Source organism: Anabrus simplex, chromosome 1, assembly GCF_040414725.1.
Source record: "Anabrus simplex isolate iqAnaSimp1 chromosome 1, ASM4041472v1, whole genome shotgun sequence".
NCBI lineage: Eukaryota > Metazoa > Arthropoda > Insecta > Orthoptera > Tettigoniidae > Anabrus > Anabrus simplex.
Window position 1 is genome coordinate 1,108,614,399 of NC_090265.1, and position 21,915 is coordinate 1,108,636,313.

Below are 21,915 nucleotides of genomic sequence, written 5' to 3' on the forward strand. Positions count from 1 at the left end.
TATCATACAGCTGAACTTGTCATATTTTATTATTATCATCATTATTATATTCTCCTCTTAAATTTTATTGAAGACCCTTATAGCATGAATCGATCATAATAAGAATTCACTAAGATTGTTGTTACAAGACGACATAGGATGACGAAGTTAATCTCGAAGAGATAATTATCACCACCATCATCAGAAGGATGCGTCTGTGAGCCCCAGGAAAGGCTAATAATAAACAAGTCGTATGTTATACAATATCGGTTGTTGAGCGAAGGAATGAACTACTATTAGTCCCTAAATATTATCAAATCACTATAAATCACTATCATCAATATAATTCACCATAACCATTATGACTGACATGCACCCTAGTGGTCCCATATAGTCAATTTCATCGTAAAATCTACCATCATAACGCCGTACATTTTTATTCTCAACAACCAGTCAAGTACCCGACTTTCATTATTATTATAATGAATTATTTTTGTTCCTCCTATTATGGCTCCTAGAAACGTCTTCTCGATTAGCTGCTCCTAGTACACGTCAATGACCATCCCTTCTGATATCAATTATATCACATAAACTAATAGTTCATTAAGACTTCGATTTACTGGTATTTACTCTTATATTTAATTTTATCCTCCTCGTTGTGATTATTATAATCATATTTTAATATTATTATTATTATTATTATTATTTTTAGGTCTTAATCCCCCATAATTCCTTTTGAGGATCTTAACTGTACATGACCTCATGTAACTCATTGACAACTGGGGTTACTTATCTTCGAATCAAAAACACAAACATTGTTCTAAGGAAATGCAAAGATTGAAAATGTAGAAACCATAAGTTAAAGAATACATGAATACTCCACCATCACCATTTAAATACAACATTTCCAAAAGAAACTACACTGCTCTAAGCAAGAATACAATCTAATATTCATCTACCGAAAGAGAAGAAATTTTACAATGGTACTTAAGGTTCCGATGGAAATCCTTGGCGTCGGGATGCAACTATGGGCGTCGGCGTCCTCTTCTTCCTCTACGGAGGCTCATAGATGTACAAGGTCATCGCGCTGGCGTGCACACTTTGGCTTAACCCATGATGACTACGGCTATGAACAGCAGCGTTGTATCACTCCCACAACGTTCCAGAAAATTCCAGGATTTTCCTCTCGTTCGTTGCATGCTCTCGGTTCCTCTTCACAATGGTAGCTGAAACTAAAATTTTGTATAAGAAAAGTGGTTCCACACAAGTTGTATTCTATTAAATTATTTACGACACTTAACTGGCACAATGATGTACGATCAATTTCAGTTGTACCCCAAGCTTCAAATTCCGAGCACATTCACAAGATTACAGTGAGTCTTGAAGCTGACGGAACATTATTACTAGTATTTCGACGTTCTATAAGCCAGGTTTCCTTTCGAATATTCGCTTTATATAGCTCAATTCCCTTACAATATCCAAAGAGACACTCCATGAATTTCTACTGCAACACTCGGCTTAAGTGAGCGCACGAACTGTCCGTGATTTCTCAAGTTCCACCCAGTGAATCATGCGGCTATAACAGTTCGCTCTATACCGAAGTAGGCTAATGAAAAGTTGAATTAGCACTCATATTACATAGTGGCTGTGCCATACAAGAAATGGGCAGAAAGTAACCATATCTGCGAACGTTTATCTTCTTGCTAGATGGTTGAAAGTATACGATGTTCTTCCTGAAGACTGTCTTACTTAACTTCTCCTCAGAGACTGTTCCATTCGATTCTCTCGTAGAAACTATACTGTTCTCTTCAGATTTTCCTTAGAGACTTCTCCTCGAATTCTTTCTAGAATAATGTCAAGACCTACTAGCACCTTCCTCGATGTTCATTGGCTGTTGACCTCCTTGTGACGTAATTCGTCCTTCACACCGGCAAGCAGATTTATCCAGAGTATCCTTCCCCTCTCGGCGGTCGGCTCGCTAAGTGACGTAATGCGTGACGTGGCGACCTTCACCAGCCTGGTGACATAACACGTCCACCTGCAGCGGCACGGCACGGTAACAGCTGATGTATGCTTGCTTGTAACCCAGTGTTCTGTAACAAAAATTACTCCAGCTTCCCCAAATTCAATTAGGCACCATTTAGACGGGTACAATATGTAGAAAACGCAATGAAGCCGAGGAACCAGCTGAACACATACTTTTCGAATGTGAGGCGCTGGGTAGAATCAGACTCTCCAGTCTAGGGACTACCAGGTGAAGAGAGAGAGAAAATCCAAGAAGGCCGAACCTGCAGCTTTGTGAAGGGAGCAGGTATATCTAGGTGGGAATGATGGAAAAACATGGTAGTGATGACAAGCAGTCTGCAGACCTCGTTATCCGTTTTATGAGGGATAGTGTTCTGTTTTCTCGTGTGTAATATTGTTCTTGGCTTAGTATATTTCTGTCGACTGCACTTTTATCCCATTGACTGTATTTTAGTTCTGTTGCATATTTTAATGTGTTATTTTAACTCATAACTTGAATTCTAAGTGTATATGTATCTGAGTGTCCAGGCAATGCTTTATTCTATTATCACCTCTATTTTCTATTCTTCTATTAGTAAATAAGGCATTGCGAATTAGATCCACGGATTGTGTTAATCTCATAATCATTTTTCATCACCATTTATTTTAAATTCTAGTCAGTGGATACATTTTAATATTTTACTTATCATCTCATGTTGTCCATCTCGTACCATTAGAGGCCGATGACCTTAGATGTTAGGCCCCTTTAAACAAGCATCACCATCATCTAAACATGGTAGCAAAAGATCTTAGAGGTTGATGCTAATTAGAAACTAATATTTAGAGGCCCCATGAAGAAAAGAAGAAGAAAACAACAACTTAGGTAATTTACCAGTTCGTAGAGTTTCATTGAAGAAGTTGACAAGCCAATATTTGGTTCCAGGGCCTATGGCCTTCAGAAACTCAGGGTAGATTTCATCCAGGCCACCAGCTTTATTTATCTTTATCTTGGATAGAGCCTTGTCCAGTTCTTCAGTACTGAAGTCACAAGAATACTCAGGATGAAATGTCAACTGTGATCTTCTCATTCTTAGCTGCTTCTTAACACTCATTGCGTGTACCTTATCTATCTTCGCTCTAGAGATTTGTGTCAGTCTGGAGGCAATGGTGTTTGGGTTGGCAAACTTTGTGTTTCATGGGAGGGACACTAGCAAGTTTTCTTATGAGGTTCCAGGCTTTACAACTAGAGTGTGTGAAGTCCCTCTCTGCTGTAGTTCTGTGCCAGTTCTCTCTCCCAGATTTATTTAGAGCACTTAGCAACTCATCAGCTGTCGTTTTATTGGGAGAGTTCTGATATTCGGTGTAGTGCTGGTTACATTCTTCTGACCATCCTGGTATATACGTGTTACGATATCCCCGGGGAATGAACTTCCTAGCATTAGCCTTTATGTCGTTGACAAATCTACTGTAACTTTCAGGAACTGGTGGTATCCACTGTACAGTGTTATCAAGCCCTTTTGCAAATTTATCCCACTTTGCTAGTTGAAAATTCTAACAAGGTTGTGGTACTGAAGACACAAGAGGGATCTCAGTGCCATAGTGAATAATAACTGGTCTGTGTTGACTGTGAGGAAAGGAACTGATGATCTTTTGTTGTACCATGTGTTGATTCTCAGGAGTTGACTGTGACACTATGCACAGGCATATCAGGAGAAATCAGGAGAAATTTGGCAGTGAATCGCGATGTATTACGACACTTCACTGATGGCAGAACATTTACAAATTATTATAATTCAGTACATTAACAATTCTATTTGGCCTACATATATATAGTCCCTGTTTTGCCAAAACGGCGAATGTGGCAATGCTCTTCCTATCTATTATTTCCCTTAAGACTGGTCATGCCTTCCAGCCATATATTGTTATGCGGTCCATCAGAACAGTTTTCGTTGAGTTCATTTTCCTATGCGCGTGTGTAAAGGAAAATTAACTTTAATGTGCCATACTGAAGGAATGTATGTTTGCATGACATTTACCCACTCCTAGAGTGTGATGTATTTAAGGTTCATTTTCCTCTACACCTGTACATAGGAAAATGAACTCAACGAAAATTGTTCTGATAGAATGCATATCAATATGTGGCTGGGCAGTGTGACCAGTCTTAGGGGAAATAATGGATAGGAAGAGCATTGTCACATTCGCCGTTTTGGCAGAACAGGGATGATATATTTTTCATCATTTATATGTGAATACTAAAGATCAGACATATCTGAACTGTAGGAACTTGCGACTTCTTTAGAAACTCGGAACTAAATTTTTGCTCAAAGCACTTGCCTTGCTGAACTGATTTCCAGGTTAAAAGTTTCTTCAAAGTTTGTTCAGACAGCGAGGATCTGAACTGTGTTTTTGTCTTTGTGACTCTGCTAAAAATCCTTTCACATTATGCATTGCTTTATGGAATTGACAAAATAGCAACCATCACCTTAGAGAGTCTGTCATATTTAAGTACACCATCAGGTGATTTCATTTGGCCTACCAATGCGCATTGAACATAAATTCTTCCTTTTGCCAGATCTGTTCCTTCGAGCTGAAAGTTACAGAATTGGGAGTGCAGAATATCAGTTCTTTATCAAAATGTTCCGTTTCACTAGTCAAAGTGTTCGGACACTTGTTAATGAAAAATCTAAGGCTAGAAAATGATGCCTTACTTACAGCAGAAATATTTGCAACTTCTGCATTAATTAAAACTTCATCTTTCAATGGAAATTTGTGTACCATGTAGTCACACGATGAAGAGAAACGCTTTCTAACAGACTTAAAGAATATGCACTTTTCCTCAGACTTGAAGTCTGTTCACTGAAACTAACGCAGAGTTCCCTATCATCAGATCACAATCATCCTTTTGATTTGCTGGAGTATGATAATCTACATCAAGGGGAGAGAAGGAGCTTTTAATAATGTGTGGTTTCACAAACCTTGCCATCACATTCTTCAGTAGTTTCTCCAAAACTGACCTCAAAAAGTGGATGTGCGGTATACTTGACTGAAGAGCTACGTTTGTATTCTCAAAAATATCCATAAAACTTGAGAGAAAAAGGCAAGAAGATTTATGTAAATTTGATTAAAGGAACATGAACAGTCGTTCTTCACATGACAATGCATGGCTCTTAGTGTCATCAGTAGTTTCATTTCTTTTTTTAGTGAAACTGATCACTGGGTTTTCCTTTTAACAGAGGAGTGAGGTGAAACGTAATGGTATTCCTTCACCTTTCCAGACAAACAAGACGCATCTGCACTTAAACTGTGTTTAGGAATTTTGTAAGTCTTCAAAGTTCTGATCTGAGAATCCTTACTCACAATTTTGCCCCTGAATAAAATAACTAGAGGGTACCACTGCAGCAATATCCTGTCTAAACACCTTCTTGGTGATAACCATCGAGTAGGCACATGCTTCAGAACTTTCCTGATCTCTGTGTTGTGTAAAGTCTGAAATTCTCTGAACTTCTCTTTCCTCTTTGCACTGCTTTCCAGATAATAAAATATATCAATTATACTTTCATCTACATTTACGGGCAAGCACGCCACACCCATCTCACCAGCAAGATGAATTAGGTGACAAGAGCAGCCTACGATGATTACGTTACTATTTTCCTGTTTCAAACATCCTGCCACACCATTCTCTTATCCTCCCATTACTGGAGCATTATCAGCACCAAGAGCTAGGCAGTGTTTTAATGGAATGCAGACTTCCCGAAAAGTTGAGAGCAAAAGACTGGCAATGTTAGCTACGGTAGCATCCCCTTCTAAATTAGGCACAGAGAGTAGACAACTCTGAATTTCATTGAGTTCGGGCCTAAAAAATGTTACAACAATGGGATATATTTTCAAGTCGCTTTTATTGCTACCATCAATAGCAACAGAAAATGCATTCGTCTACAAATGTGATACAATTTACGCCCTTTCTTCCATACACATTTCTGTAGTGATAGCCGCTGTTTTCGTTCTAGCACACCCATATCGTTTAGCAATTTCCGAATCAGGAAACATTTTGCGAAACAAAGGTCCCGCGTGATCGGCACAATTTACAGACAGGTTATGTTCTACTATAAATGATGTAAATAACGCCTCGGCATTCGTTACAGGATTTACATCGTGGTTTTTACATGAAAAGTTCAGTTTCTGGTTTCTTTCTACACGCTGGACATTCTCCTTATGTTTTTTTCGTTTGCACATGCTCGAGTATATCGCATTTTCTGCCATGTGCAATGAAAAATCACACCTACACGTAGTACAGAATGTGAACATTGGTCCCTTTCTGGATTCACTCAAACACGGAGACTCTTCCCTATAAGCACTTTTAAACATTGCATCTTATTTCTTTTTTGACATTTTGGCCAAAACAAATATTAAGACACAACACGAGCACTTCTGAGGTTAGGTTACTCCAAAGAGAATGTTACTCGCTTGCAAAGAGAATGACTGTATTATAGACCAAAGAGGAGCACATGACTGGCCATTCTTGCCCCAGACTGCCATCTGGTATCATTATTAGAACTACTATTGACCAGCCATACTCAGCCATATATCGATAGTTATATCGATCGATATATTGGGAGTTTAGAATAAGAAGTTATTATATTAATACAACCACCTTTCCAATACACAATAGTCCTTTATATTTAGGATAAAACCATTTAATTACAAGTAGGACATGTTTCGCTCGATCTTAGTGAGCATCATCAGCTATAGATAACATAATATTTTAGAATAATACGTAAATTACGGATATTGCTCTGAAAATCGGGAGATCGGTCGCGGCGATCGGGAGGAACGATAATGATAATTTTGTGTGGCTATTTCTAGCCGAGTGCAGCCCTTGTAAGGCAGACCCTCCGATGAGAGTGGGCGGCATCTGCCATGTGTAGGTAACTGCGTGTTATTGTGGTGGAGGATAGTGTTATGTGGGGTGTGTGAGTTGCAGGGATGTTGAGAACAGCACAAACACCCAGCCTCCCGGCCACTGGAATTAAACAATGAAGGTTAAAATCCCTAACCCAGCCGGGAATCAAACCCGGGACCCTCTGAACTGAAGGCCAGTACGCTGACCATTCAGCCAACGAGTCGGACGGGAGGAATGATGAAAAATCGGGATTGTCTCGCTCAAATCGGTAGACTTGGCACGTCTGCACAGGTCAGGAGAATAATCCTTTTGCCATCTGCCAGAACAGAATGTGCCAGGATGTTTAGCATTGTGAACGAGTTGTAGGAAGTTTACTTCAATCCAGCTAATAAGGTTGGACCCATTGTCATCTTCGACTTCGTATCCCAAGCTGGGCTGTGACTATTGGAATCTCCGAGGTACAAAACAGGGTGATCAAAAACTTTTAATGAAGGGCTGGACCAACTGACTCCTGATGGTTTATAGACATTCACAACAGTAATGCCTGAAATTTCCACTGCCAGGACAAAGATATCTGTTGAGATGTCTTCAAAAAACTTAAAAATCAGTTAACTGGGATCTGATGTAAGTTGCAACCCCACAACATTCATCATTGATTGCCCCAGCAATTTGTAACCATCTATTTTCCTCTTCTGAAGAGATCTTCACTGTCACTAGTGTGTGTTCCCTGTAGTGCAATCAAATCCATGTTGTTCTCCAGCATAAGACAAGACAGATACTGTCTCTTTGGTGGTGATATTGATTCGATATTTAAGTGACAAATGCAGAGATTGTTACCAAGTCTGATCGACAAGTGTTCTGGTTGGTCCTGAAAGGGACTATTAGCGCACATAGTACTTGCTATCATCTGCTTGTTGCTGTGTAGCAGCGCCTTCATGAAAGAATCAGGTGGAATACCACCTTTGCCCAGAGAACGCCCGAATGCCTCTTCGGGGTGGCTCCTTCCGTGTTCCCCACAATTGCATTAAGCATTCAACATTGAACATTTTCATAATTAAAAAATATGAAGGGCAATTCTTCAAAGAATTTAAGGAGTTCCTATTATATTAGATTATTGTAAATATGGAAGATGTATTAAGCATTAAAAGTCATGCAAGCCTCCGCTACCAACTGTATATTCCCCTGTTTTTGTCATGTGTCATTTAGAACATGGATCTTTCAAAAACTACATTTAAGTAACTTTATTACTCAGTTTTATGCTCATTATTGACTAGCCGCTTAGCCCTAATTGAAATGTTATTCGCTAGAAAACATAGCACCTGTTTGATTCGGCCTACCTGTTTTCCTGTGACAATCTCATCATCATTTGGGATAGTGGAAATGTCAGCCGTTTCAACTAAAGTACTGTGAGCACTCATCCTTATTTCATCATCTGCAGGTATTTTTTTTCATTTCCAGTAGTAATCATGTCAGTGCCACTAGAAGAAGCCTTTATATGCAGAATTTTGATATATTTTATCTCCTGCTTTAATTTTTGGCTTTTTTAAACAGTGATAAAATTGAAAAAATAGAAAATTCCCGTATCACTTGTGAAATAAAACTACTTTTGAAATATTTTGCTGTGAATGTTAATGCACCGTAATCCACAAGCTCATTGTAACTTCTTGTGAAGCCCTGGACTCGGCGGTCACCGAGTTAAATGACATACGCCAACATTCAGCCTATTGTTGCCAGTCCTCCAGCCACTGCTAGGACGACTCCAATACTTATTATAATTACTATCCTAAGTCACTGTACTACTATTCATCCCTAGCAAACTCTGGTGACATACATATTTTAGGCAGAAATAAAACTGTTAGGTACAATTTCATTAAACAAACCAAAAATTTGTAAACTTTAAAATGTATACTTAAAGTTCCTGTTATGGAGGAGTTAGCTTATTCAATCCGGGACCTAATTTCAACAGCATTATTCCAGCTGTGATCAAGTACACAGTCAAGATACTTAAAGGATTGGACTTGCTTCAGTGATGTGCCAGCTACTGTCAAGTTAACACATTGAATACATGTTTGCTTATGAACATTACTTTGGTCTTTTTTCATGTTTAAATGCAGACCTGCTGCAGCACTGTGTTCGACCACATGGTTCAGTAATGTTTGTAGATCTTCAGCATTTGTTGGAAGCAGAACAGTATAATTTCCATATCGCAGATTATTTATTGTGATCCCTTGAACAATGATGCTGTCCTGTTTTCCTTCCAGTGCTTCAGAAAATATCCTTTCGTAATAGACATTGAAGAGAAGTAGAGATAGAACACAGCCTTGTCTCGCTCCTTGGTTTATGTAAATAGCACAGGTGTTTGTGCAGTTTGATTCCAATACCGGTTTGCAATAATTCAGATATCTCTACTATCCAGGCCAGTATCATGTCGGATATACAGCAATATTTCATGTTTCCCATGGTCGAAACCTTTTTCGTAATGATAAAACAAGCATGTTCATCCATAGACAGATCTACACATCTTTGCACCAAAACCTGCATCCCCAGAAGTGCCTCTCTGGTGCCAAACCCATTATGGAATCCAAACTGGGTTATGATTCACATTTGCTGTATATTCTTTCATTTATTCGTTTTACGAAGATTTTGAGAACATGGTTCATAAGGCTTGTGATTCTTCTTCACTGGTTAGCTGTTTTTCTTTTAATAGGGTCCAGTATGTAAGCCCTTTTCTTTTCACCTCTTCCTTTTTCTTTCCTTTTTACTCTTCAAAAAATTAGGGGTAAGGTCTTGTATGTGAGTAAATATAAGTATAGCCTATATCCATAATATTCTCAGAGAACAGACAATTAAAATCACACACTTTATACTAACACATCATTAAAAACTATCCTAACAGTAATCTTGGTAATAGATCCATCATATCCAGTGTTCAGTTGCTGAAGACAGCCAGATATAATCAGTTAAAAGTGCTCTTGTGAAATAGCATGTTTACTGTAAAAATTGTAGCAAATGTTTGCATCTTTCATATTTGGTACTTATTGTTAGAAAGTTAAAAGATATAATTTTTATCATGTAACTGCATACAATTTAGATTGTTTCTGCATCATAGTGGTAGTGTGTCAGCCTCCAGATCCCAAGATTATATATGAGTTTTAAAGAACAGAAAAAGTCCATTCCATTCAACACTCCGTGTTGTACAGTGTCAGCATGTTTTCTCCTTAACTTGCTTTACGTCGCACCGACACAGATAGGTCTTGTGGCGACGATGGGATAGGAAAGGCTTAGGAGTGGGAAGAAAGCAGCCGTGGCCTTAATCAAGGTACATCCCCAGCATTTGCATGGTGTGACAATGGCAAAACCATTACACACAAATTACGTCATAGAAGAGAGCATTATAGGAATGGTAAGTGAACAGATACTACATTTACCGGGCAAGTTGGCCGTGCGGTCAGTAGCACGCGGCTGTGAGCTTGCATCCGGGAGATAGTGGGTTCGAATCCCACTGTCGGCAGCCCTGAAGATGGTTTTCCGTGGTTTCCCATTTTCACACCAGGCAAATGCCGGGGCTGTACTTTAATTAAGGCCATGGCCGCTTCCTTCCAACTCCTAGGCTTTTCCTATTCCGTCGTTGCAATAAGACCTGTCTGTGTCGGTGCGACGTAAAGCAACTAGAAAAACAAGAAAATATGCTACATTTACTTAAAGATGTAAAACGGATGATAAAAGATGAGTTAAAAATAAAGGAGCAAACCTCACTAGAGCGACCGGAACACACAACAGGTGAAACAAACTATACACCAGACCAGACACATGAAGAAGAGGAGAGAAAGGAAACATTCACACAAGTGGTAAGAAGAGGACACCCAAGAAACACAACAGTCGGGACAAAACAAACGACTAGAGGAAAAATCTACAGGCGGCCGAGAAAAGAGGTGGCTCTATATAGGAAAGCTACACAAATTGACCACACCAGAGATGGTAGAAGAACACCTACTGAAAAACGTTCTTGACGGTGATATAGAAGTGGAAGAGTTAACAGTCATGGGAAGAAACAAGGCATACAGAATTGGAATAGTGTTTAAACACTACAAGATCGCTGAAGACCCAAGTTTCTGGCCCAAAGGAGCGATTGTACGACCAGTTCATTTCTCAAGGCAAAGCACAAATGCTGCACTGTAAGAACCAGGAAAAGGAAATTGGAACCAAATACACTAGTATGGAATATAGAAGGCCTAAGAAATGCAATCAGCATGATACCGGAAGATATCGTTGAAGAATACAACATAGTAACACTCGCAGAAACATTCCCAACAACCTAATGGAGCACAGATAACTTCTACGCAGCACACTTGTATGCAAGCCAGGAGTAAAGAGGCAGGCCAAAAGGAGGAATAACAGTGTTAATAAAACCAAGGTTAGCACCGTTCGAGATTTTGCAAAACACAAAAAGCATACTATTAGTAAAGACCAACACCTCCACAGTACTAAATGCCTACTTCCAGCCAGAATACAAGGCAGAAGAAATCCAAGAGGAGATCAACCAGGCCTTAAGCAAGATGGACAACGTGTTTTCTCACACGGAAAACAAAAACTGTAATCAGCTACATCGAAAAAGGAAGACCAACTCTGGTAAACAAATGGGAAGAATACACACATCTCGGACCAAATGGGGTTAGTATAATTGACCTCGTGTTCACAAACAGTGACAAGACCCACTAGGAGATAAGAACACACATCCCAGTGAGGAAACATATACTGATGTGCACCGTCATATATGTAAAAGACCCGCAACAAAGAAACACCTCTAGAAAACAAACAAACAAACAAACCGTCAAGGGAAATCAACAAGGACAAACTAAACACAGAAGCAGCAAGAAAAGCATTGAATACCAGAAGGGAAAATAAATGAAGCACTTGACACAATCGAAGGACATATAAAACAGGCAATGGTCAAGAAAGAATGGAAACAGAAAAAAGCCAAGCCATGGTTCAAACAGGAGTGCTACGCAGAAAGGAGAATCGCGATCACTACCCTTCACAAGTTTAGACAAACAAAAACGCATGAAGACCTAATGGAGTACAACAACACCAGGAGAGCCTACAAACAAACACTGGAAAAATACAAAAAGTTATACACGGCAAAAGAGGAGAAAATACTTATTGAACAAGCAGAGGAGAAATGGTGCAAGTGGCCTCACCAATGCAACCCTATTTTCCAAGAGACCTCCCAATTAACACATGGGAAGAACATTTTAAAGAAGTACTCCAGGCCAAAGAAACACACCCAGAAATCCCAAGTGGGGAGGGAGAAGTAGAGGAATCCCATCCTTTCTGCGGAGAAGTACGGAGGCAAATCGCAAACTGAAAGAACAACAAAGCATGCAGCCCAGACAGTATTGTTTTCGAGCATATAAAGGAAACAGTGCATGCTCTCGCAGACACCTGGATGGAGCTCTTCAATAAATGCCTGAAGCAAGGCAACATTCCAAACAAATGGAGAGTAGCAATACTTAAAGTGCTCTATAAGGGCAAAGGAGACACAAGGGACCCGAACTCCTACAGGGCGATTGCCCTGGACTGCACAGCCCTTAAAATACTAACAAGCCTACTTACAGAGAGATTTGGCTTCATAAAAGGGAAATTGACAATTCAGGCAGTGAAATGCATACAAGATGACATCGAAACAGCTTTAGAACACCCAAGAGGAAAACTGCATGCCATCTTCATACATTACACCAAGGCAAATAGGCAATTGATAAGAAGAAGAATTGAAATCACAGCAGGAAATCGAGAAACCAGACTCGTACAAAGCATCTTATCCAGAAACCAAGTAGAAATAGACGACAGAGTCTCAAGAGCTGCAGACGAACAGTGTCCTTCAAGGTGACCCTTTAAGCCCCTGCTTTTCATAATAGCCACTGCAGCAGTACCAGAAGAAATAGCAACAGAAAATGTCAAAATATGCACCTACGCAGACGACATGGTAATCATATCTCAAGAACTTTAAAATGCCCAAGAAGCCATCAACAAACTCATAGGATGGGCCGAGAAAACAACTTGAATCTAAGTGAGCTGAAGACAGTGAAAATGACATTTAGAAGGGGTGGAAAACTGGCAGCAAAAGACTACTTACTGTATAAAGGAAATTCACTGCAAAACGTATCAAACTTCAAATACCTAGGAATCGCGCTGCAAAGCTGAGGGGACACATACGACCTACACATCAGAGAACGTGCCTTAACAGCCAGAATGGCAGCAAATAGGATAAAGAATTTGAAAAATTATCTTTGGAGATGGCGATGACCATATTCCACCTATGAACTAAAGATTAGAGGTAATATGGAAGAACCTAAACAAGAAAAATCTGGAAGACATAGAAAATGTCAAAGCTCACTTCCTGAAAAGAGTTCTCTATCAAAGTACACATCCTCACACCTCACCTACATGCTAACAAAGGAACAGTTCTTCATAGAAGAACTTCACCTAGACTTGCTCCTCCCAGCCACCGAAGCCTACAAAGATCTACTAAGAGAACTCGCCAAGAAGAAACGAGGTATGGCTGGAGTTCTTCACCATGGATGCAATGATCTACAGAGACTGGACTGAAGCCAGATACGACCTACTACACATCATGACGAGAGTAACGGTTGATGGGTTTCACCACCGAATATGCACAACAAAGAAATACCATAACCCAGAAAACAAGTGCAAGGGCAAGCTATATGGGTCAAATTGCGACCAATACCATGTAATGTGGTGCAAAAACAGAGGAACCTCACCAACAGATTTCTGTAAGGCATAAAACAGACTAAATATTAAAAAATGCAGTTTACTCTATATTACCTATTGTAACATGATCTTACATCTGTATGGCCATTGGTTGCAATAAAATAGGAAACCGCAGAAAATCATCATCGCGGCTACCGACAGTGAGGTTTGAACCCACTATCTCTTCAATGCAAGCTGATAGATACATGACACAAACTGTGTAGCTAGTTGCTCAGTCTCGGAGAACAGACACGGTTAAAATCACACGCTTTATACTAAAACATCATACAAAACTATCTTCTGACAGTAATGTTTGTAACAGACCCACATCATCTTGTGTTCCAGTTCCAAAAATTAGTTACTGAATACAGCAAAATAACTAGTTTACCATAAAACTTGTAGAGAATATGGTGTTATTTTATTCAGGAATGTAATAGTATAAGAAAAGTATAAACAATAAATGTTAATTTGTTTGTCATGGATGATTCCTTTTTTAATTTTGCTTGCTAATTGTTTTATTTTGTTGGATTTAGAAGTTGACAGTTCAATGAGTTTTCCTGTAAAATTCAAGTATAGAAGACATTGGGGAGTGTGTTATTTCCTTTCCCCCCAATCTTACTATAGCCCTCTATAATATTATATGTTATAAATATTCATTTTTTTATTTTTATTTTTGTTACAGATCAGTTTCTTCAACAATAAATGGACTGAACCACGAGATCTGTGATATTGTTGTTTTATATATTTTTTTACGTGAACAATTCTATAGAAAAAGAATTTATGTAAGATATTATGTATATATATTCTTTCTCAGGAAATAGTGTACATCAGTAAAGATTTGTTCATCAAAGTGATATATATGTACATAGTTAAATATAATAATAGGCATTACTTCTCGTAAATATAACTGTATATTCTGGATGAAAATGACTTACACTTAGTCCAGTGATGTTGCCCTCGAGATGACTGGATTGTGCCATTCAGAATGTTCTGGAGACTTGAGAAGATGCAGCATATTGGCAGCAACTTTCTTTCTGGTCTTCAGAATGACGACGCAACTATTTAAGCTATCATTTTCAAATAATAATGCTTATTTTTTAAGTAATCTCAGTTTGTTAAACAAGTTTCATTTTGGCTGTCCCTTGGTCATGGATCAGAAATTACTTAGTTCCTCAGATTTAATAAAAAATGTGTTGTGTTTATTTCAGTAATTGTAGCTGTGTGGCTTGCTTAACTGTATTTATTTTTTGTCAAAACAAAACTTTGTATTCATAGCCATATGAGAAGTGTGTGTGGGGCACATTTTGACATGAATATTTCTCGTATACTTGAGTGTGATGGCTTTCTAGTACAGTAGTTCACATGCAATTATATACCAATAATTTTTTGTTATAAGGGAAGTATACTGTCTAAATTTACACCAAAGATTTTGTTTATTAATTCAGTCCAACTGTTAATCCTCCCATATCATTACCAATATTATTTCCTAATGCTTAGAAGATTTAAGTTATAACTAGACACACACACACACACTCTTCTCAGGTTACTGTCAGTTCCTCGTGTTTAAAATACCAACAGTGCTCTTCATAAAATTGATTAGTTTTTAGTAAAAGACCTTTTTCTCTTTATTGATTTTATTATATCTTTTGTAACACTGAAGTCTTAAAATGAAAGAGATTGGTTGATCTTATTAGTAGTCATGATTATTTCATTTTACCTCGCTGTGTTTTTTCTATTATAGTGCAATCTCCACTGTTAAAATCAGTTTGATATATTCGTTGTTCTGGCAGAAGTCACAAACTCCAAAATTGGCTGTTTTATTTATGAATGGATCTTTCATAGGTAGATAAAAATTATAAAATCAAAATTGTATTCCATTTTTATAGGAGAAGGCCTCCAGTATATGTCCGTAGTTTCACTTGATTAGTGAAGCAGAAGCCGCCTAGAGGACTAGGTGAATTTTTCTTGTAACAAAATTTTCTTTGCTTGCTGTTAAATTGGAATCACAAGATTAAAGTGCAATCATAAAAGTTGTCCAACAAATAAAACTATAGTTGCTTTGAAGTAAGATCTTAGACATGACATCTGCTAGAAAGACAACATATTTACATTTTAATTGACGAGTTCATTCTTATGTACATTTTCTTCTTTCTTAGAACTTGGACCTACTTTGGTTTGCACAGATTTATGTTTGTTATTTTTAAAATGTATTATTATTAAAGAGAGCATGAACAGTAATAATGTTATTTGCTTTATGCCCCACTAACTACTTTTACGGTTTTCAGAGAATATGAGCAGTATTTTCCTTTCTGTCCCTCCTTTTTTAAGTGATAATTTAGACTCCTTTAGTATTTTCATGGATGAACTCATCTTACTAATAGTTACATGTGCAATCTGTTTGTTTATTTTTTATCACTGCCAATATCACTACAATTTACTAGAAAATCGTCAGACACAAGTGCACGGAGCTATTTTCCGTAATGCACCAAGCCCATCATGAAGCAACAGTGACATCATCAATGGCTTCTCACCAAGGTGGCTGTGTTTCAAATTCTGGACAATGCCTGCGCAGTTTTTGAAATGAAGAGTCAAATTCCTCTTAAAACTGGAGGTCCCGTGGCTATGATCACGATACAATCGTTACTTAGAACTACAAACTTGCTTGTTTGCTTTTTGTACCATGAAAGAAAATTTTAAACATGACATTTTCCTATCCTCTCTGGAAATATCTTGGAGATTAGCGACTTTCCTACTATTACAATAGCTTACTCAGCCCCTCTGTTTACTCTTAACACCAAAGATCAGCGAGTGGAAATGATATGATTGAGGCCAGTATACATGCCGTGGGGTAAAAGCATTCTAAATATGGAATGCATATCTCTGTGACTACAACGCTTGGCGAGTGGAGGTTATGGCTGAGGCCAGTATACATGCCAAGGAGCACAAGCATTCAAAATGCAGAATACATACCACTGTGGCTAAGAATATGTACTTTTCCTCTCATTTAAAAAAGCAAGCATTTTTGAACAGAAAATTCTAGCAGTTAGTTATAAGAAGCCAAAGACAATTCCTGAGACATTGCTCAGGTTGTATAGAAAGATACAAAACATGGGATCCATAGTTGAGTATTGCACTTCATACACTCATACAGGTTTCTACTGCAAGGCTGCAGCAGATGACTAGTTCCATCCTGCTTAATGTCATCACTCACGCACCAGCACCTCATTTCTTCTTTTTTCATCACTTTAGAAAGAGTACAGTAATAAGGCAGTTAATCGGTATTATATTATTTCACATTTTACCAGACCATCAGTATCCTCTGTAAAGTGGTATCTCTGGAAGTCAAAAGGACAACCAGGAGCAACCTCTGGATGTCTTCAGGGAGCTGGTGTCCTGCAACCCTTACTGGCCTCTCTCAATATTTGCCAGATTGGAGAAATTGATTTGAGTGCTGGACTTGCGTCCACTGAATACAGGGGAACCAACTCACTTTAGTATAGTGCGTGGAACCTTCTTTAGCATAGACTTGATTCTGTGCAGCTGTATGTTTTTTCCACTATTTCAGTGGGATGGACATGACAGCCTCTGTGACATTGACCATTTTAGTATTATTACTTTGTTGAAACAGACATCTATTGAAGCTCCTCCACAATGGGTTCTGAAGAATGCGAAAAGACCAAAGTTCACATTATTTATTGTCTTTAACAGTTCCAGTAGCCAAAGTGTAGATGCCGAAATGAAATATGTCACCAGCATCATTCTCGCTGCTGCCAAGGAGTCCTTTCCATCTTTATCTGGGACTGCTAGTCATAAATTCAATGTATGGTAGAAGGAAGATATGGCAGCAGCTATAAGAGACTTGTCACACTCATAAGCTCTCCTGTAGGTAGCGTACTATGGTCAATTTATTCATTTAAACTCTGTGCTAAAGTTTTTGAAACGCTGATAAATCAGTAACTGGTACATATTTGACAGAGTAGAAAAGCTTCATGGGAACATTCAGTTGTTGGTACTCCATCTGAAGTGTGGACAAAATTGCAATGTATTTCTGGTATGTATTTATCCATCTTGATACCAGGAATTTCCATTGCAGGCGATATCGTCACACATCCTCCCTCAATTGCTAACAGTCTATCTTCACATTTAGTAGTTATTTCTGGTTCCAGGAACTATGCTGTGGTATTTATTATCCTGAGGGGCGAGGCATAACAAAATACTGTATTTACGTGAATATTCCCCGCATATTTTTTTTAAAAAATTCAGGCATGAAATTGGGGTGCGGGTTTTAATTGTGTCAAGGTTGGCAACACGCTTCTGCTCACCCAGTTTTCGATGTTGGGTGTACAGTTATGCTTTGTGTAACTGCAGATGGAAGAAAACTGCCTCCATTTGTCATATTTAAATGGAAAACAATTCAGACTTTTAATTTAAAACTACCTTTACATTTTAAAAAATAGTATTTTACAGGGTATTTTATATTCAAAATTTCTCTGTGTCACATTAGAATGCATCTTCCGGAACGTGCAGGGGGTAGCTCTCTGCACTTTCACTCAGTGGCGGCTCGCGACAACATTTTCAGGGGGTTCACAGCAACTTTTTTGTTCACGCCTCAAATGTACCAAAGTAGAATGCTAATCAGTACAAAACAACTTCATTTTACTTAAAGTTCCTTGTACGGTTCCTTGTTCTCTCATAATATGGTACAACCCCTACAACCAAGTATGCATTTTTCCAAGATTAATCTGCCAGTGTACAACAAAACTAAAATTACGACTGCCTGGCTGAGTAGCTCAGACGGTTGAAGCACTGGCCTTCTGACTTGGCAGGTTCAATGCTGGCTCAGTCTGGTAGTATTTGAAGATGCTCAAATATGTCAGCCTTGTTTGGTAGATTGGCTGGCACATAAAAGAACTCCTGCGGGACTATATTCTGACAGTTCTGCTTCTCCGAAAATTGTAAAAGTGGTTAGTGGGACGTAAAAACAATAACATCATCGTTGTTGTTATTGTTATTATTATTATTATTATTATTATTATTATTATTATTATTATTATTATTATTATTATTTGTACTGCTAAAATGTTTTCATTCCGTACCTTGATGGTGGGCCTCCTGGAGAGTGACATCCTCTAGGAGATGTTCTACGGTGATTTGAGGCGAGAGGAGCAACTGTGGCCTAGAAAAGGAACTGTTGATGTATTTCATCATTCTCTTAAGAGAGGAGAATTGAAAACCACGGAAAACCTTTCTCAGGTCAGCGGACAGGAGGAGACCAACCCCACCGCCTCCCGAATGTAGATCTGAAAAGTCGCATTATAGTTGTGACCACTGTTAGCCAAAGCTACTCATCTCGGTGAAAGTAAAACTCACAGCAGCTTTGCTACAATGCTGTAGGCTACTGTAGCAAATATTAAACGATGCAAACACTATTCTTGGTTTTACATAGCACGAAGTTCACTTAGGTATGACAACAAGCATATAAATAATGCGTATTGGTACCATATTTATCAGTATTCAAATTAATTTTACTGGAAACTATTCTCCACCCATAATGTAAAACAAACTTCTTTGGCGATGTAATGCAATAGTAACTTCTGGGAGCTGTGGCCAGCAGTAACAGGGGAGATGGCGGACCCTTGTGGTTAACTGTAATACTATCTCTGGTTTGAGTGTGGTTTAGATGAAAAGACACGTACCTTACCGTGTATAAAGCATGACATCATCGGCATGCGCATGTGTATAGTCTTGAGGCTCATAGCACAACCGCCAGTGTGCTTCCTGCATTGTCAGTCAAAACGAACAACTGTCAGTGTAACGGCATCGATATAAGTCAAATGCTTGTAATCGATTGATGAAATCAGGTCAAAACAAAGGAAACCATTTTGAATTATCCATGAATGCGTGAATATGCATTAAAATTGGATATTCATGTGCTCCTAAGAGCCCACCGCCACTGCTTTCACTTCGGTGAGTCTACAGTGTGTTTCATAGTTGCTAAGTTCAAATGAAATTGTAATTCTTTTGTATTCAGCATTTTAAGGAATGCCGCAATATCACGTAACAGGCAGTGTGTGGAGAAGCAGAATTCGCAAACACTGGCGATGCCGACAGTTGGCGAAAAAGCGTGGCTCTTAATTATAATCAAGCCGGGCTGAGTGGCTCAGACGGTTAAGGCGCTGGCCTTCCAACCCCAACTTGGCAGGTTCGATCCTGGCTCAGTCCGGTGGTATTTGAAGGTGCTCAAATACGACAGCCCCGTGTTGGTAGATTTATTGGCACGTAAAAGAACTCCTGCGGTACTAAATTCTGGCACCTCGGCGTCTCCGAAGACCTTAAAAAGTAGTTAGTGGGACGTAAAACAAATAACATTATTTATTATTATTAATTATAATCAATTCGTACGCACCCAACAGTATTCTCTACGCCAATGAAACTGCATTGTTTTTTATGCCTAGCCCTAACAGAAATTTTTAAAGGAGATGGGGTCACTGTACTATGTTGCAATGCAGACGGAAGCGAAAGAATTCCTCCACTCGTCACAGGAAAGTTCGATGAACCGTGAAGTTTTAAGGGAATCTGGTTCCGTGCAAGTACAAGGCATCTAAAAATGCAAACAGTACAGTAATCCAAAAAATAAAGCACTTTGCACAGAGGAGCCAGCATAATTTGTCTTCATCTTTGAATCGTGTTATTTTTCTTTCATTGCATGAGGTTATGTTTGTCAGTGATTTATCCAAGTGCATTATTTGAATAATGTAAATGCACCTTGTTAGATACATTTCGGAAATAGTTCTTTCCATGATATTTGAAAGGTTTAAACTGTGAAACAATGTTAATTCCCTGCAGTAACGGGTCTTAGAATAGTTAATGATGCAGCAAGGTTTGGGCATTTCTGAAGTACGAGTTGGCGGTTAATTAGAAATCATGTGATACAAAGTCCGATTTTTGCGTCCCAACAACTTCGAATTGATAGAGTTTTACTGTATCGCAAAACTAACATGGGAGTTTGCCATTTTGTCTCTTTCAAGTGTTTACATTGCACGAAAAGTATTATCCACCATCAGTCGTGTTAATATCGGAGTAAAAAGAGACCACGTTTGAAAAGTGTTTTAGACGTTGAGTGTGACGAATTTGTAAATAATTCAAGAGGGGATCCTTGTGATGCAAGAGACAACGAATCTTCCGATCTACAGGGAATCGAGCTTATTGCAAGTTCAGATTAATGAAATACTTAGGCTTACTACTTTTCATGGCATATTTTTTATAACAGTGAAAATGTATTTCTATCACCTCAGATATGTTTAAGCAAAGCAGTTGCATCCGTAAATTTACACGTTCCTATTTGCGTAAAGACCATGTGGACCCTGCGGAGTGATATGAAATGTTTGTTTATGCTTATGTTACTCTTTTGATGGAAGGAATTTTAGTTAATTTCATTTTCTTCAAAATGAACGTTCCTAAAATTAGGGTACGGGAATTATTTGCGTAAATACAGTAATCTATGTTTTGCCACTCATGCTTCAGATGATTACGTGTCCATTATCGAGTGGTAACTCCATAGTACCTTGGAGCTTTTCAAGGACAGTGACCCCGGACAGTATAATATCCATAATTGCTTATGCTATCCTCCTAAGGTGATCATCGAGGTCTGGTTGAAGGATGAGTTTCAGCACAGTAACAAGAGGGAATAATAGTCCTGAATCTTAAATGTGGTAAGCATACAGGGAGTTACTGACCAATTTGCCTTACAAATTACCTGTGTAAAATTTTTGAGAGGATGATAAATCTGCTACTGGTACAGTGTCTGGAGAAGAGAGATCTTTTCTTTGAATACCAGTGTGGTTTGCGATCATCTAGTACACCTGGAAAGTGTGATCCAAGACACTTTACTCCATAATGTCCCCTTATTATACCACATCGGTAATTGCCCCAAACTAGTCAGTGGATCCCTGATGTGCTAAGTCTGTACTCCAATAAAAATAATATCTAACTTAAATTACACCCTGGATTTGTGAAGGAGAACATATTTATTACACTGGACAAGTCAAGGAAAACTAAAGGTATAAATGAGGCAGACCACAACATAATATTGAGGAAATATTTATTACACAGAAATAAACAAGATGTCAAAAATATTAAACACTTAAGCAAATGACATGAACAAAAAATGTATTTTCCCAAGTTTCAAAATAGAGTTCATCTTGTGGTTAAATAAAAGAATAGCAATTATGAGCCGACACACACATTTAAAATTAATCACCTTT

At 38.5% G+C, this 21,915-nt stretch overlaps 1 protein-coding gene across 2 annotated transcripts in view; it reads left to right on the forward strand.

Moving 5' to 3' along the window:
• Positions 1–15,882, forward strand: part of LOC136858067 (uncharacterized) — a 579,094-nt gene extending 563,212 nt beyond the window's left edge. For both annotated transcript variants that reach the window (XM_067137317.2, XM_067137318.2), the window contains exon 20: positions 14,334–15,882. The gene's annotated coding sequence lies outside the window, so the exon portion shown is untranslated. The remainder of the gene's footprint in view (positions 1–14,333) is intronic.
• The last annotated feature ends 6,033 nt before the right edge of the window (positions 15,883–21,915 follow it).